We start from the raw sequence: 16,576 nt of genomic DNA on the forward strand, positions 1-16,576 counted from the left end.
TCCAGCCTTGTGACACAGCGAGAGTCCATGTTAAAAAAAAAAAAAAAAAAAAAAAAAAAAAAAAAAAAAAATTAGCGGGGTGTGGTGCCACGTGCCTCTAGTCCCAGCTACTTGGGAGGCTGAGGTGGGGGAATCGTTTGAACCCAGGAGGTCTAGGCTTCAGTGAGCTGTGATGGCGCCACTGCACTCAAGCCTGGATGACAGAGTGAGACCCTGTCTCAAAAAAAAGAAAATTGTTTTAAAAAAATTAGGAAATACAAATGGGTATAAAGAGGCAGAAGTGCCCAGAGAAAGACTCAGTGGTGAAATTAAGGTTGCTGTATTTTATCATTTGTATGGAATTTGTTTGCCCATGCATGTTTGCACCCAATGGTAACTGTGGTTCTCTGTCATCAGTCGTATTAAAAACTGCCCCTAGTTTTGTGTTTTTTACAAATTTCTAATCTCACAAGTCACTGGTCAAGCAGTCAAAACCAAGAAGAGCCGAGCTTGCTCTTCACTAAAACATCAATCTATTTAATCCTATCAAAAAGGAAGAAAGATGAATTTGGTATCTCTTAGCTTGGTGAAATCTTCCCTACCAGAATGTCAGTTACTCAAAGGCAGGCAGGGAGTTTTGTCCATTTGGTTTATTGATCTATCCTTGTAACTATCCAATGAGAGTTCACCTTGCCCGCTGGCTAGACAGAGCTCATTTATCAAGACAGGGGAATTGCAATGGAGAAAGAGTAATTCATACAGAGCCGGTTGTGCAGAAGACTGGAGTTTCATTATTACTCTAATTAGTCTTCCCAAGCATGCAGGGATCAGAGTTTTTAAAGATAATTTGGCGAGTAGGGGCTTGGGAAGTGGAGAGTGCTGATTGGTCAAGTTGGAGATGAAATCACAGCGCGTCCAATTGAGCTTTTCTTGCTGTCTTCTCTTCCTGAGTGGGATGGCAGAGCTGGTTGAGCCAGTTCACCGGTCTGGGTGGTGTCAGCTGATCTCTCCAGTGCAGGGGCTGCAAACTATCTCAAGCACTGATACTAGCTTTTACAATAGTGATGTTATCGCCAGGAGTAATTCAGAAAGGTTCAGACTCTTGGAGTCAGAGGCTGCATGACCCCTAAACTGTAATTTCTAATCTTGCAGCTAATTTGTTAGTCTTGCAAAGGCAGACTGGTCCCCAGGCAAAAAGAAGGTCTCTTCAGGAAAGGGCTGCTATTAATTTTGTTTCGGAGTCAAATCATAAACTGAATTTCTTTCCAAAGTTACTTCAGCCTATGCCCAAGAATGGAAAAAGATAGCTTAATGGTTAGAAGCAAGATGGAGTCAATTAGGTATAATTTCTCTGACTGTCATAATTTCCTCAGTTATAATTTTGCAAAGTCGGTTTCATCATGAGTACCAAGAATAGGGCTTAGGAAGGACATAGGCACTCAGTAAATATTTTATTGAGCCGGGCGCGGTGGCTCAAGCCTGTAATCCCAGCACTTTGGGAGGCCAAGGCGGGTGGATCACGAGGTCGAGAGTTCGAGACCATCCTGGTCGACATGGTGAAACCCCGTCTCTACTAAAAATACAAAAAATCAGCTGGGCGTGGTGGCGTGTGCCTGTAATCCCAGCTACTCAGGAGGCTGAGGCAGGAGAATTACCTGAACCCAGGAGGCGGAGGTTGCGGTGAGCCGAGATCGCGCCATTGCACTCCAGCCTGGGTAACGAGCGAAACTCCGTCTCAAAAAAAAAAAAAAAAAATATTTTATTGAATAAATAGATGTTTTCCACCACTTATCCTCAGAGTTTGGCGGAAGTGTTTGGCCTATGACTTACTATATTTGGCCTGTTATTATTATAATAACAAAACATGTAATATATGATATAACCACAAAAAATAATGTAATAACAATCATAATATAATCATATAATCAAACACTTATTTGGTACTTACTGTGTGCCAGGTACTGTTCTAAAGTCTTGATTTCTATAAACCCATTTAATTCTCCTAATAGACTCAAGAAGTGGCAGCGTTACTCTGCCCCTTTTACAAATAAAAGGTAGAATAGGCTGTAAATTTATAGTTGTGATTTGCTGCTGGATGGATGAAGTGGGAGAGAATGAGCTGGACTTACTGCATTGCATTGGGCAGAAGGGTCCTACAATCTTGTGCTACAACTGAAGAAACACTGGTGGCTTTGCTGCCATAACATCTTTTGCAAACCAGGTCGTCTGCATTTCCCACTTCTCCGTGCCTGGTTTCTGGTTCCGTCAATTTCTTATGCTTTGGCCTCATGTAAATAGTAAAACATGCTTCTGGAATCCCTGCTCCTTTGTTAACAAGTCTTCCAAATAAATGGCCTGTGGGAGTTCATTATTTTAATGGGCAGGGGTAGCCACATTCTTTCTCCAAGAGGCTGCCCTTGCCACTCACTCCAGGGTCCAACGTAAAAAGCCCAGCAATCATTAGAGCTAAACATTCCTGAGCACTAATTGTTCCCTGGAGTGGTGGTGAAAGGGGCCAACCACTCATCCTGGGAGCCTCTTTCCATCCCCCTACCTATTCTTCTCTGAGCTTTCCCTGATTTGAGTCCAGGAAGATTCCCTGCTGGGTTAGTAGAGGGCCTTTTGCTTAAAAGAAATTTCATTGGAAGAAAACCACACATAAACATACCAAGCTTTATACTGAAATACACTGGTTAAAAACACAGGTTTCCAACTCAGAGAATTGGGTTCAAATTCTGGCTCTGCCCTTTTATCAATCTGTTTAATCTCTTAAACTTGTCAACTCCCTCATTTGTAAAACTGGTGTAACAAGAATACCCACCTCAAAAGAGTTGTGAAAATTAAATAAACTGTGAATAAGAAAGGGTTAGCACAGTGCCTAACAAACAGAAATCACTCAACAAATGTAAACTAATGACATCATTAGCTGTTTCTTGGGTCCTGGCCAAAAATGTGTCTTTTCTTTCTATCTTTTTCTTGTGACTTATTTGCATTATGATGAAAATATTTCTTTTCTTTTTTTTTTTTTTAATGAGGCAGGATTGGATGAAGGGCTTGATGGGACTCCTCTTTTGTCTTTTTAATATTTTGGGTGTTACTCCCAGCAATGCCACTACCTGGATGTGTCACTGTGGGCAAGTCAATTAACCCCTCCAGCCTGAGTGAATTAGGCTCACTCTCAAAGAACTCATCCAGCCCTGAAAGTCTAATGTTTTAAAACATTGGTTTCCTGTTTTTTGAAATGTTTTCTTCAGGAATAAAGTTTGGAAAAAAGGAGTTAATGTATTTCATGGAGACAAAGTTAGCAATCCTCTGTCTCAAAAGAAAAAAAAAATAACTGAGAGAAAAGTCTCTATATGAAGGAATAATTACTGAGATTCTTGATATACAAGGTAATAGACTTAATTTAAGGAAGAAATTTATCAACTAAGATTGTGGAAAGAAAAGGAGGTAAATGGCTTCAATAATCAACTGGGAACATGAAAAGGCAAGGAAGTTCTTCCTCAAGAGAAACATTCTTATCTAGGTTTGGAGATAAACTGTCCTAGGAAATTCTGATGCTGGAAGAGTAAACCCCAACTAACTATGAAAGAGTTTTGATACTGAGTTAAGATTTAATTTAAAAGATTAATCTCATAGTCATGATCTACACATTTTTCTAGGATTAGAAAAGGCTGATAAGATTGGGTAGTGATAGATTTCATAGTGATAATGACTACCTACAAAGTAAGATTGAGGATCTTAAGAATAAAAAGCAGTAATGTCTTTTGCAACAATTTGGATGGAGCTGGAGGCCATTATTCTAAGTAAAGTAAGTCAGGAATGGAAAACCAAATACTGTATATTCTTACTTATAAGTAGGAGCTAAACTATGAGAACACAGAGACATACAGAGTGATATGTACTTTGGGATGTCAAGGGGAAGGGTGGAAGTGGGGTGAGGAATAAAATACTACATATTGGGTACAATGTACACTGTTTGGGTGACAGGTATACTAAAATCTCAGAATTCACCACTAACAGAATTTATCCATGTAATCAAAAACCACTTGTACCCCAAAAGCTATTGAAATTTTTTTTAAAAAAGAACAAATTATAAATTAACAATATCTGCATTGGACAGAAAAATGCAGAATGAAGACTCATAATGTATTTATTAACCTAATCTATAAGAAATCTGAGAGTGAGGAAGAAAATCAGCCTATTAAATTTATCTGGAAAAAATTCGTTAACTCTTCATGCCCTTACTTTTAAAAAATCTTCATGCCCTTACTTTAAAAAAGTCAAATTTGATCAGGTTCAAGTAAACATCAGAAAGTATCAAAACAAATATGTTACAGAACAATATGAATATATTTAACATTACTCAAGTGTACACTTAAAAAATAATTAAGGCCAGGTGTAGTGACTCACAGCTGTAATCCCAGTACTTTGGGAGGCCAAGACAGGCAGATCACAAGTCGAGTTCAAGAGATCAAGACCATCCTGGCCAACATGGTGAAACACTGTCTCTACTAAAAATATAAAAATTAGCTGGGCTTGGTGGCAAGTGCCTGTAGTCTCAGATACTCAGGAGGCTGAGGCAGGAGAATCGCTTGAACCCGGGAGGCAGAGATTGCAGTGAGCCGAGATCACGCCACTGCACTCCAGCCTGGAGACAGAGTGAGACACCATCTGAAAAATAATAATAATAATTAAGATGATGTGATGGTTAATTTTAGGTGTCAACTGGACTGGATTAAGAGATATCTAGATAGCTGGTAAAACATTATTTCTGGGTATGCCTGTAAGACAGAGGATGTTTTGAATCAGTGGACTGAGTAAGGAAGATCCTCCCTAATTCAATGTTGGTGGGTACCTTCCAGTCAATTGAGGGCCTGGAAAGAGCAAAAAAGCAGTGGAAAAGCAAATTCCCCCTCTGTCCTCTGAAGCTGAGATACCTTTCTCCCATCCTTTGACGTCATATCTCCAGATCTCCTTTGGAATCTTGGATTTGCATCAGTCACCCCTTAGGTTACCAGGTGTTTGGCCTCATATTGAGAGTTACATCATTGGCTTTCTTGGTTTTGGGGGCCTTTGGACTTAGACTGAACCATGCTCAGGAAAAAAGGATTCTGTGATTCTTCAGCTTGCAGATGTCACATTATGGAACTTCTCAGCCTCCATAATCTCACGAGCCAATTCTCCTGATAAACCCACTCTCATCTATCCATCTGTTAATAACTATCCATCTATTAAGCTGTCTGTCTGTCTATTAATACATCCTCTTGGTTCTGTCTCTCTAGAGAACCCAAACTAATAAAGATGGTAAATTTAATGTCATATGCTTTTTACCACAATAAAAAAAATATGAAAGCAAATAGCACATAAAGGCAAATAAACTCCACATAGAATTATAAATGTTTAGAATTGGAAGTCCTTTGAGGTTCAACTCAAAATTTATGTTCCTAGGATTCTACGCATCTTAGAGTTTGTTTTCTGACAGCGTTTCCTAAAATTTGATTTACTTTTGTTTTAGCTTAACATTTTAGCATAGCTATTTTAATGAGTTTACTTGAATTATTTCGAAGAAAACCCAGAAAAAAATCCAAACGTGGTTACTAATAAAATATCTTAATTCTCAAATTGGAGTTTGAAAAGTTATCTCGGAGACCATTTCTTTCACTAACGATTAGTAAAAATTTCAACCTTATATAGATCAAAAGTCTTTTTGCCAGGCATCCCTAACAAACCCACAGTGAAGGTACATTTAAAGATTTTAGAAGTCATTAACAATTTATACCAGAAGGAAAGCACAAAGACATCATAGGACCTGAATTCTCATTTCCATTCCACTGTGGCAAATTGGGCTGTTGACATCTCTTGACCCCTCTCTTGACTTTAATTTTTTTTATTCTGAAACCAAAGAGCTAAAATAGAAAATCTCTAAAAACTCAAATAGCATGATTACAGCTAAGATTGTTACTAGACCATTATCTATCAAAACCAAGCGCCTATTGGTTTTGATCCCTATGGAATGTTGCTGCCACCTACTGGAAGTATGCCCAAATTGTATGGTCAGTTACGACAGTGATTGATCATCTTCAGACATATTACATGCCCACTGTGTGTGCTCCAAGCACTGTAATGTGCTTCTCAAGAGCCTGAACTCAATATTATCATGAAGTTCAATTCTTAGAAATAAAGCAGATCAAAGATAGGGCAACATACTGATAATAGTAATGTAAATGGTGAATAACAATAAGCAAATATATATAGATAAGGGTAATGTAACTGATAATAGGTAAGTCATAAGTTTACATTCATAGTATTTTTTAATCAGATTTTAAAATATTTAAAAATAGATGCAATAACATAACAAGAGAGCAAATGAGAAGAGTAGACACCAGAAGTAAAAATAATTGGTAGCGGGGCCACACATAATGTGTTGAAATCTATCCTATTGCCAGCGTGTGGCCTGGATGCCTCAGCTGATCTTACATAAGCTTTTTCTTTATCTGTGAAATTGCACCAAATGTATCAACATTTCACAGTTGTGTGAAGAGCATATAATATACAATCTATATGAAAAACATTATATAATCTATTCAAACATGAGGGGTTATCATTTTGATTTTTAAATTGCCCATTTGTCTCAGAAGAAACATTTCTAGCTGTAATATTCTGCTAATTATTTTATTAGAAAAAGCATGATAATCTATATTATTATTGTCCCTGGCTAACAATATGTTTTTATTAAATACCAGCTGGCTATGTGTTTTTATTAAAATGTCATTTAAGTTGGATATGACTTCTAAAAACTTTCATTTTTAGCCAATCTTGACACAGTGTTTTTTAATATGCAATTACCCTAGCTATCAGGGTCATTTTTATTATTCATGTACTTAATATTATAATGGCCCTAATTATTTGTAAATAATGTAAATTTTATGTTCCTGAATAACCATTGAAAATATTAAACTCTTGAAATTCCCAGGTAAGACTTAAACTAAAAAATTAACCATTAGGAAATTTTAAGTGTTAATTCCAAATAAAATGAAAATATGCTTAATCATTGATATAATGAGAGTTGCAGTGAAGATTTAAAATAATGTTAATGCAAAAAATAAAGCACAATTTTTTCTACTTATCAAGATATCTGAGGACCCATATAAATTGATGACATCGTGAGTGTAAATTTTCCAAGAAAGCTTTGACCATTGCTCTGACTAAACATCCACTGAAATTAATTTCCCTCAGGAACTCTCAAAGGAAGCATCCCAAAAGAAAAGAATCACAAGGTACTCATCTAGTTTCAGAACAATGACCTGACCTCAGAAGAGAAAGGAGATTCTGGAAAGAACCAGTTTTCTATCACTTAAATTATCCTTCAGCCCAGCCCAAAGACACATTCCCAAGTCCTGGCCCAAAGGGACTGGGGAAAGAACGCTTGTAAAAAGAAACTGAAAGAGTATTGAAGTGCGAGTAGTATTGATGCCAGCAGTTTTGGGCATCAAGGTATGATGCTCTCAATGCAGATATCTGTCTTCAATGCCAGCATCTCAGCATCTCAGCCATGAGACACTGTTGTTCAGTAGAGCTAGTGACATGGTAAATATCTGCAGGAAGTACCATCCTGACCCATAACAGAAAAAAGGGAAAACAATAGATAACACAACAGTATATTATTATATGAAGAGTATGTGAGACGCTCCTGATGGCTTCCAGAACTAGGAGAAATTTTGAGGACTATGTGGATATAGTAGGAATTCAAAGGAATCTGGGGTAGCAAGACACCCTGGGAACTTTGTCTTGATAACTGTTTTTGTGATTATGTTTTAGTCTTACAGCTGATATGGGAAAGAAAGAACAGTGGTTATACATAGCATTATTAATTTCAACTCTAAGAGTAAATAGCCTAGGTAAAATGTGTAGAGGATGCAAAATAGACCACAGACAAGATTTCAAGGAATATTCCCGCATGTAAGGGTATAAAGGGAGAGAGAGTCTTTGAAGATTATAATTAGCCTACCATCTCTCATGTCCATTCTGTTGCCCTAACACACACACACACACACACACACACACACACACACACACACACACCATATTTTCACCTAGAGTTATGAGAGCTGAAGGCAAAACATAATAAGCAAATGCAGCTGGTGACTCCTCCTTGGTACCAGAATAACTCCTGACTATATCTTTATTGAACTGCCTCCCATGGCTACCTTGGCTTTTAGAATTGAAAATTCCGTCTGCTTCTGCTTTAGGATTGCACTCCTGAAGATTGACTGTGTAGCTCTTGTTCTGTTATCTCTCTTAGAATTTGGTTGCTTGGGAATTACCTTCTCTCAAATCCAACTACCTGGTTAGGGGTATACTTTATATGCGTATTTCCAAATTGGATTTATCCCCAAAAATATGTAAGTCTGGTTCGACATTTTAAAATCACTCAATGAATCCCTCTTTATCGATAAAGTGAAAATCAAGAAGAAAAAGTATAAAAATCAATCAATTCAATATATATCTTTTACAAAATGCAACATTCATTTATAATAAAGACTCTTGGCAAACTAGGACTAGAAAGAAAATCTGTAACCTGATGTAGTTCATAGGTCAATAACTAAAATACCCTACAACTATTATTGTATTTAGTAATAAAAGACTAAATGTCTTTCTCCTACGATCAGGAAAAAAAGCACTGATGTGTGTTCTCACCATTCATTTTATACATTCTACTGGAGTTCCTATCAATAAAGCAGGAAAAATAAGTAAAAATTATATAGATTGCAAAGGAAAATATAAAACTCCCTATATACACTGTAATAGTCTGTTTTCACACAGCTATAAAGAACTGCCCAATACGGGGTGATTTATAAAGAAAAAAGGCTTGAATCACAGTTCTACATGGCTGGAGGGGCCTTGTAGGAAACTTACAATCATGGTGGAAGCTGAAGGGGAAGCAAGGATCTTCTTCACATGGCAGCAGGAGACAGAAGAGTGAGGCAGCACAGCAGGAAGAACCCCTTATGAAACCATCAGATCTCATGAGAGCTCACTCACTATCACGAGAACAGAGTGGGGGAAACTGACCCAATGATTCAGTCACCTCGCATCAGGTCTCCCCTCAACACTTGGGGATACAATTCAAGATGAGATTTGGGCAGGGACACAAAGCCTGACCATATCATACACAAAGAATATGGTGGTAGAAAATCCCAAAGAATCTACAGAATAAGTTCAAGAACTAATAAGTAGGTTAAACAGTGCCCCAATAAACGAATTATAAAAATTAACTGTAGTGAACAATTAGTAATTGAACTAGTAATGAACAATTAGTAATTGGACGCTATTCATAAATAATTAGTAACTGAAATCAAATGTATCATTTACAATACACTCTAAAAGAACATGAAATACTTAGGTATAAACCTAATGAAATAAGTACAAGATCTGTGTGCAGCAAACTATAAAACACTGATAGAAGAAATCAAATATCCAAATATATGGAGATATATACCATGTGTATGGATTAGAAGACTCAATGTAGTGCCATAATAAATATCAATTCCCCCAAAATAGATCTCTTTATTCAATACATTTTAAATTAAATATCAATAGGAATTTCTGTAGATATTTTCAAATTGATTCTAAAATTTGTGAGTTGATGCTGATCACTTTGAAAAAAATAAAAATAGTAAAATAAAATATTTATGGAAAGGTAAAGGAACTAGAAGAGCCAAAATAATTTTGATATAGAAGAACCAAGTTGAGTGACTCACATACTTGTTTGAAAACTTACCTATACAGCTACAATAATTTAGAAAGTATAATATTGGAGAAAGAAAAGAATACATAATTCAGTGAAACAGAATAGACGGTTCTGTTCTGAAGAACAGAAATAGACCCACATACTTACAATCAAATGACTTTCATCAATGATGCAAAAACAGCTCAAATGAGAAAGAATATACTTTTCCACAAATAGTGCTGGGACAATTAGATGTCATTGTGCCAAAATATGAAATAGTTCATACTTCCTACCATACACAAGTAATCAACTCAAAATAAATCATACAAATAAATGTAAAATATAAATTATAAAATGTCTAGAGGAAAACATAGAAAAAATCATTATGACTTCGCATTATACAAAGATTTCCTAGATGCTACACCAAAAGCAAAACAGACATCGCAAAAAGTGAGGGTGTCTGCTCTCAAAAAATATTATTAATGGAATGAAAAGACAAGTTACAGATTAGAAGAAAATATTTTCAAACCACGTATTTGATAAAGGAATTTTATGTAGCATATATAAAGAACTTTCAAAACAAAGTATTACATTTTAGAAATTTTTTAAATGGGCAAAATATTTCAACATATTATTCAGCAAAATAGATATATGGATGGACATATGATACTCAATGCCACTATTCATCAACAAAATGGAAATTAAAATCAAAACTAAACTCCATTTATATCTATTAAATGTCAAAAAATAAAAATAAAAAATAAGTAGCATATAGTAAACGTAGCCATTATCTAGAAAACAGTATAGATATTCCTCAAAAAACTAAACACAGAACAACCGTATGACCCAGCAATCTCACTACTGGGTATATATCCAAGGATAATGAAATCAACATGTCAAAAAGATCACTGCACTCTCATATTTACTGCAGCACTATTCACCATAGCCATGATACGGGATGAAGCTAAGTGTTCATCAATGGATGAATGAGTAAAGAAAATATAGTATGCATACACCATTCTGCCTTAAAAGAGAAGAAAATCTTGTCATTTGCAACAACATTAATAACTCTGGAGGACATCATGGTAAGTGAAATAATCCTAGCACAGAAAGACAAATATTGCATTCTCTCAATTATGTGATATATAAAATGGAATTCATAGAAGCAGAGAGTAGAAAGATGGTTACCAGGGGCAAGGGTGGGCGGAGCAGGGAGATGTCACTTAAAAGGTGACATCTTTAAGTGACATCTTTAAAAGGTGACAACAAACTTTCAGTTAGGAGAAATAAATTTTGGAGATTTGCTGTACAGCATGGCCACTGTAATTAATAATGTGCAGTATACTTGAAAATCACTGAGAAAGTCGATTTTAGAATGTTCTCATCAGAAAGGTGAGCTGATGGATATAATTTGCTTGATTTAATCATTCTATGTATACATATATCAAAACATTATGTTACATACTATAAATAAATACAATTTGTTATTTGTCAATTTAAATAAATAAAGAGACCTAACTCTCAATAAATAAATACATACATACTTAAGGAATTCATGAATGAATAATTTCTCCCTTATCTATATTTTTCCTTTGAATTCTACTCAGTCTATCCTGGGTGTCTTTCCATCCTTTTTTTCTCTGCCTGGTTGGATAACTTTCTCTCCCTAAATTAGCCATGGAATTGAGATCAATCATCTACTATTTATTGTAGCTACTTTGAAAAGACCGAATTTCAATATTGTCAGCTTAAGGAACAAAAGAATCAAATATTTTACTTTTTCTCCTTTACCTTCAAGCACACGTATTAATTAATCGCTTGCTTTTTGTTAAATGTGTGGCCCAATATTTTTATTTGTATGTAGCTCTCCATAGAATAGAAGTCCTACATCTTTATATTACACCCTTATATACCATAGCAGAATAAGTTTTTTAAAATCTTTTAAGAAAAAAAATGCCCCCTTTCTAATATCTCTTTCCTGAAGGAAAATAGTAGGTTTCTGCGGAAATAAAATGGATTTATGAATTGAGGGATATGATTGGCCATATCAACACATTTATGTGAGTTTCAAAATAAACGCATGTGCCATACATTCATACGCAATGTTTGGTATTACACGGGGTTCGAATATCGGATCAATCCCTTGCTAGCATAAAATTTCAAGCAATTCATTTAGCTTCTCTGAATTTCAGTTTCCTCCTCTGCAAGGGGAATTTGGGGGGACTCAGTGAGTTAATACACATAAGGCACGCAGTATAGTGCTTAGGACATGGTAGGAGCTCAGAAAGGGTTAAGATCCCATTCTTTTAACATACTTCTGGCCAAATAGTTTCTATTAAGTAATGGGCAAGAGTTAGTACATGTATGTTTATAGATAGGCAATCATGCCCTCTTTTGTGGAGTGGTATTTATCCTGTCCTTATGTTCCGCTGCTATCCTGAGATTTTCGTCATGTACTACCAGAAAATACCTTGATTGGTCTTGGGAGAATGGAGGCCCTAGCCTCTGGGAATTTACTAAGCATCAGTTTTGGAGCTTTTAGAAGTTGTGTTCTAGACAACCCCAGAGAGCAATTAACCATACAGCTGTGAAGTTCGGGTGATACATTCCTCTCTTTCAAAAAGATCCTCAAGGGCGAATGTAAGGAAACATTTCCAAGGAGAGATGGGGAAAAAAAACCTCTTCCCAATTCACCCCAAGCCCAGCTTTGAAATATTTTCCCAAAATGACCCTAAATGCAGATGTTAGCTGATATCAGAAGAGCTGCTTAAAGATTACAACCTCCGTCCTTTCTTTATATATCTTTTCCCCGTCATTCTGCCCCAAAACTCAACTTCTGGGCACCAAAAGGATATACTGATCCTTGACAAAAAATAAATAAATAAAACCAGCCCCAAGCTCTCTCTAAACTCATTCGCACTTTGGGAATTGGAAGCAGCCACTGAAACTCGATTAAACTCCTTCCAAAGCAGAAGACAGGTATCAACTAAAGGGCAGACAGAGCAGGAGCAACAGGGTAAGTGCAGTCATTCATCTTTTACTCTTTGTCTTTATGCCAATATTAATCTCACATGATGGAATTCCCTGTATCCACAAGCCCATATAGGTAACCAAGAAGTTCTTTGACTTTTAGTTTTTCTCCCTGCACCTCTTAATGCTATTTTCTTTTTCCCCAAATTCAACCAAATCGGTTTTTGTACTTTTTAAAAACTAGACTTCTTTTTTTTCTCCGGAGCTCACTGAGGTTTTATTTTGGACAAAAAAAAAAAAAAAGAAGAAGAAGAAGAAGAAGAAGAAGAAGAAGAAGAAGAAGAAGAAGAAGAAGAAGAAGAAGAAGAAGAAGAGGAAGAAGAAGAAGAAAGAAAGCAATTGGATTGTTCTGTAGTTGGAGACATGGGCAAGTGGGTTTCCCAGGCAGTAAACTCCCCCGCGGGTGGGCTGAGGGCGAGGACTCAGCCTCAGGTGGGTCTCCTGTTCCTTGTGCTCCCCTGCACCTGCCCGGCGGCCTCCCTCCCTCCCTCACTCCGAGGCTCTGAGGCAGCCGCGGGAGGAGCAGGCTGGCAGGGGCTGCCGCAGCTGTCTGTCTTGGCCAGGATGTCAGAGGAGTCGGACACCAACTTCCCATCGCGGGTCTCGAACTCCTTCACAACAGCGACCCTCATGGAACTGATGCGGAGACATTTTTAGAGCAGTTATAGAGTCTGTATTGCGCTGAGATTTCCTATTTACCCTTTACTCCTACAAATGCACAGCCTCCTCCAATATCAACATCCTCCACCACAGCGGTACATTGTTATAATCAATTAACCTGCATTGGCACATTATCACCTAGAATCCATAGTTTACATTTGGGTTCATTCTTGGTGTTCTACGTTCTGTGGGTTTGGACAAATGTATAAAGTCATGTATCCACTGTTACAGGATCACCCATAGCATCACTGCCCTAAAAACCCTCTGTGCTCTGCCTGTTCATCCTTCCCTCTCCCTGATTCCCAGCAACTACTGCTCTTTTTACTGTCTCCATAGTTTTGCCTTTTCCAGAATGTCTTATAGGTGGACTCATACAGTACGTAGCCTTTTCAGGTTGATTTCTTTCACATAGTAATATGCATTTATGGTTCCTCCACGTCTTTTCTTGGCTTGATAGCTCATTTCTTTTCAGTGCTATTGCTTTTCAAGATGTCTGCTGTATACTTTTTTGTTTCCAAGCGTTCTCTGCAGTCATTTACGTACTTAACTCGAATATGAAAAATATGAATTTAAGGATTTTTTTTGCAAAAGTTTTTTTTTTTTTTTTTTTTTTGAGACGGAGTTTTGCTCTTGTTACCCAGGCTGGAGTGCAATGGTGCGATCTCAGCTCACCGCAACCTCCATCTCCTGGGTTCAAGCAATTCTCCTGCCTCAGCCTCCTGAGTAGCTGAGATTACAGGCACACACCACCATGCCCAGCTAATTTTTTGTATTTTTAGTAGAGACGGGGTTTCACCATGTTGACCAGGATGGTCTCCATCTCTTGACCTTGTGATGCACCCGCCTCGGCCTCCCCAAGTGCTGGGATTACAGGCATGAGCCACCGTGCCCGGCTTTGCCAAAGTTTTTTAAATGTGCATTATTCTTTTCACATTTGAGCTTTCTCCAGTTCAAAATTTAAAATCAAGATAACGTGGAAATTTAGGATTTACATTCAATTTTGCCGTCTCAGATAACTCTATGCTCTTGATTTATCAGTTGAACAGTATGCCCAGCACAATGTTTTATTAATTGATGTATACTATAAGCTGGACTCTGTTGGATATAGTTTGAGTGTTGGTTTCCTCCAAATCTCAAGTTGAAATGTAATCCTCATTGCTGGAGGTGGGGCCTGGTAGGAGGTGATTGAACCACAAGGCGGATCCTTCATAAACGGCATAGTGTTATCCCCTTGGTGATGCGTGAATTCAGGCAACAGCTGGTTGCTTAAAAGAGCCTGGCCCCCTTCTGCTGCTCTCTTTCTCTCTTGTTTCTGCTCTCACCATGTGAGACATCTGCTTCCCCTTCCCCTTCCACCATGATTATAAGCTACCTTCAGGCCTCACCAGAAGCAGATGCCAACACCATACTTCTAGTACCGTTTGCAGAACTGTGAGCCAATTAACCTTTTTTTGTTTATAAAGTTTCCAGCCTCAGGTAGTCCTTTATAGTGACGAAAAACGGCCTAATACCCTATTCCATATTGTCTTAAATGGGACACATTACTAAAAGAAAGCTAAAAGAAACACATGGTCTCTTTGAATGGCAATCAGTTGACTATTAAATATTCAGTAGCATTTTTTTTAAGTCTTCAGAAAATCATGATGAATTATTGGCTTTATAAATGCATTAACTGTTCACTACAAATTTTGTGAAAGGTAAACCCAGCATACTATTAGAAGCTAAGGTAAAATAAATATGAAACCGGTCTTTTCAAAAACCAAGGTTACTGTAAGGAGGGAAATTTGCTCATCGTGATCATCTGAGTGAGGCATTTAAGAGCCTGATTCTGAAATCACAGCCCAATCTTGATTCTTCTCTACTGCTCCTGTGATGAGCTTACTGAAGTGCATTTAAGCCTTGCAACTACCAACGTGATGAAAAGGGAATGACACTTCTGAAGGAACCTCTATGGCTATGCCCTTAAACACAGCCACAATTATTAGTAAGTCATCCAAAAAGTAATTTAGAAGGTCTCTAATCCAGACACTCTTTACATAGCAGATTTTTCAAACACTGCAAAGGCCTCTAAACTCCAAAACCCTCCTTCTCTTTTCTCACTAATGCTGTGATTTACACCATCTGAATCTTAATTCTTGAATTAAAGCCTTGAACTCTTTTGCACTGTCACCTTACATTGAGAGGAACTCCTAATTTCATCAGTCATTTGTACATTCAGATAAAAGAAAGACATGGAACAGCAATATCTTGAGGGCACCAGGCACCTGCAGGGGTGAGAGAAACAGCATCACGAAGTGAAGGATGTGCAGCTCAGATCAGGATCAATGGGGAAATTCATGGAACACCTCCAACTTCACAAATTGGCTGAGATCCTTCTCATCATTTCATATTTTCCTCCATCACCAGCTGTGTCTGTGAAGCTCAAATAAGGCAAATTTGGTTATAAAGTTTAACACTTCTTCCAGATATATTTGATGGGAAATGAACAGAGTCATAAATCAAGTCTACGAGTACCCATCAATTACCCTGTATCTTCTACATGCAGAGGACTGTGCTAAGTTCTTGATTTTACTATATTACTATGTTCCTGTAACCATCGAGGATAGTGGAGTTCACGAAGATGCTGGAACTGGATCTATGAGTCTAATGAGGTCACTGAGCCTTTCAGACTCTTCCTTTTGAGCTGTGTAAAATAGACCTGGTGTTGATTATACCTTTATCGTAGATTAGTAGGGAGTCCAGGCTCAGACCAAACAGTCTCCCCAAGTTTGCTGCAAGAGTGAAGAAAACCTCCTTTCTCTTTCAAGAGAAGAAGCCCTTCTTTGTGAATAGAGTTCTACACCATAAAACACTCCATACAACCCTTAAGATACCTTTTCTCTAATGTTCTAAAATAAAATTCTACATATTTTCCTTTTGTGTCAATTTGTCCAGCTCCACTTTCTGTTTCCAGGGCTGGGAAATCTCATCCTTAAATACAAAATTTCCCCCTCCTGATGTCAACATTCAAAACAGACTTTGAATTAACCCATGAAACCTCGTATTATTAAGTTCTCAACCTCACTTGTAAACACTTCTTACAAACTTGCATGGTTCATTAGTGCACTTCTTATTCCTCTAACATAAGCATACTTCAACCTATTACATAAGGAGGAAGTGTTTCAAAATTAATGG

The sequence above is a fragment of the Saimiri boliviensis genome, chromosome 6, assembly GCF_048565385.1.
Source record: "Saimiri boliviensis isolate mSaiBol1 chromosome 6, mSaiBol1.pri, whole genome shotgun sequence".
Lineage (NCBI taxonomy): Eukaryota > Metazoa > Chordata > Mammalia > Primates > Cebidae > Saimiri > Saimiri boliviensis.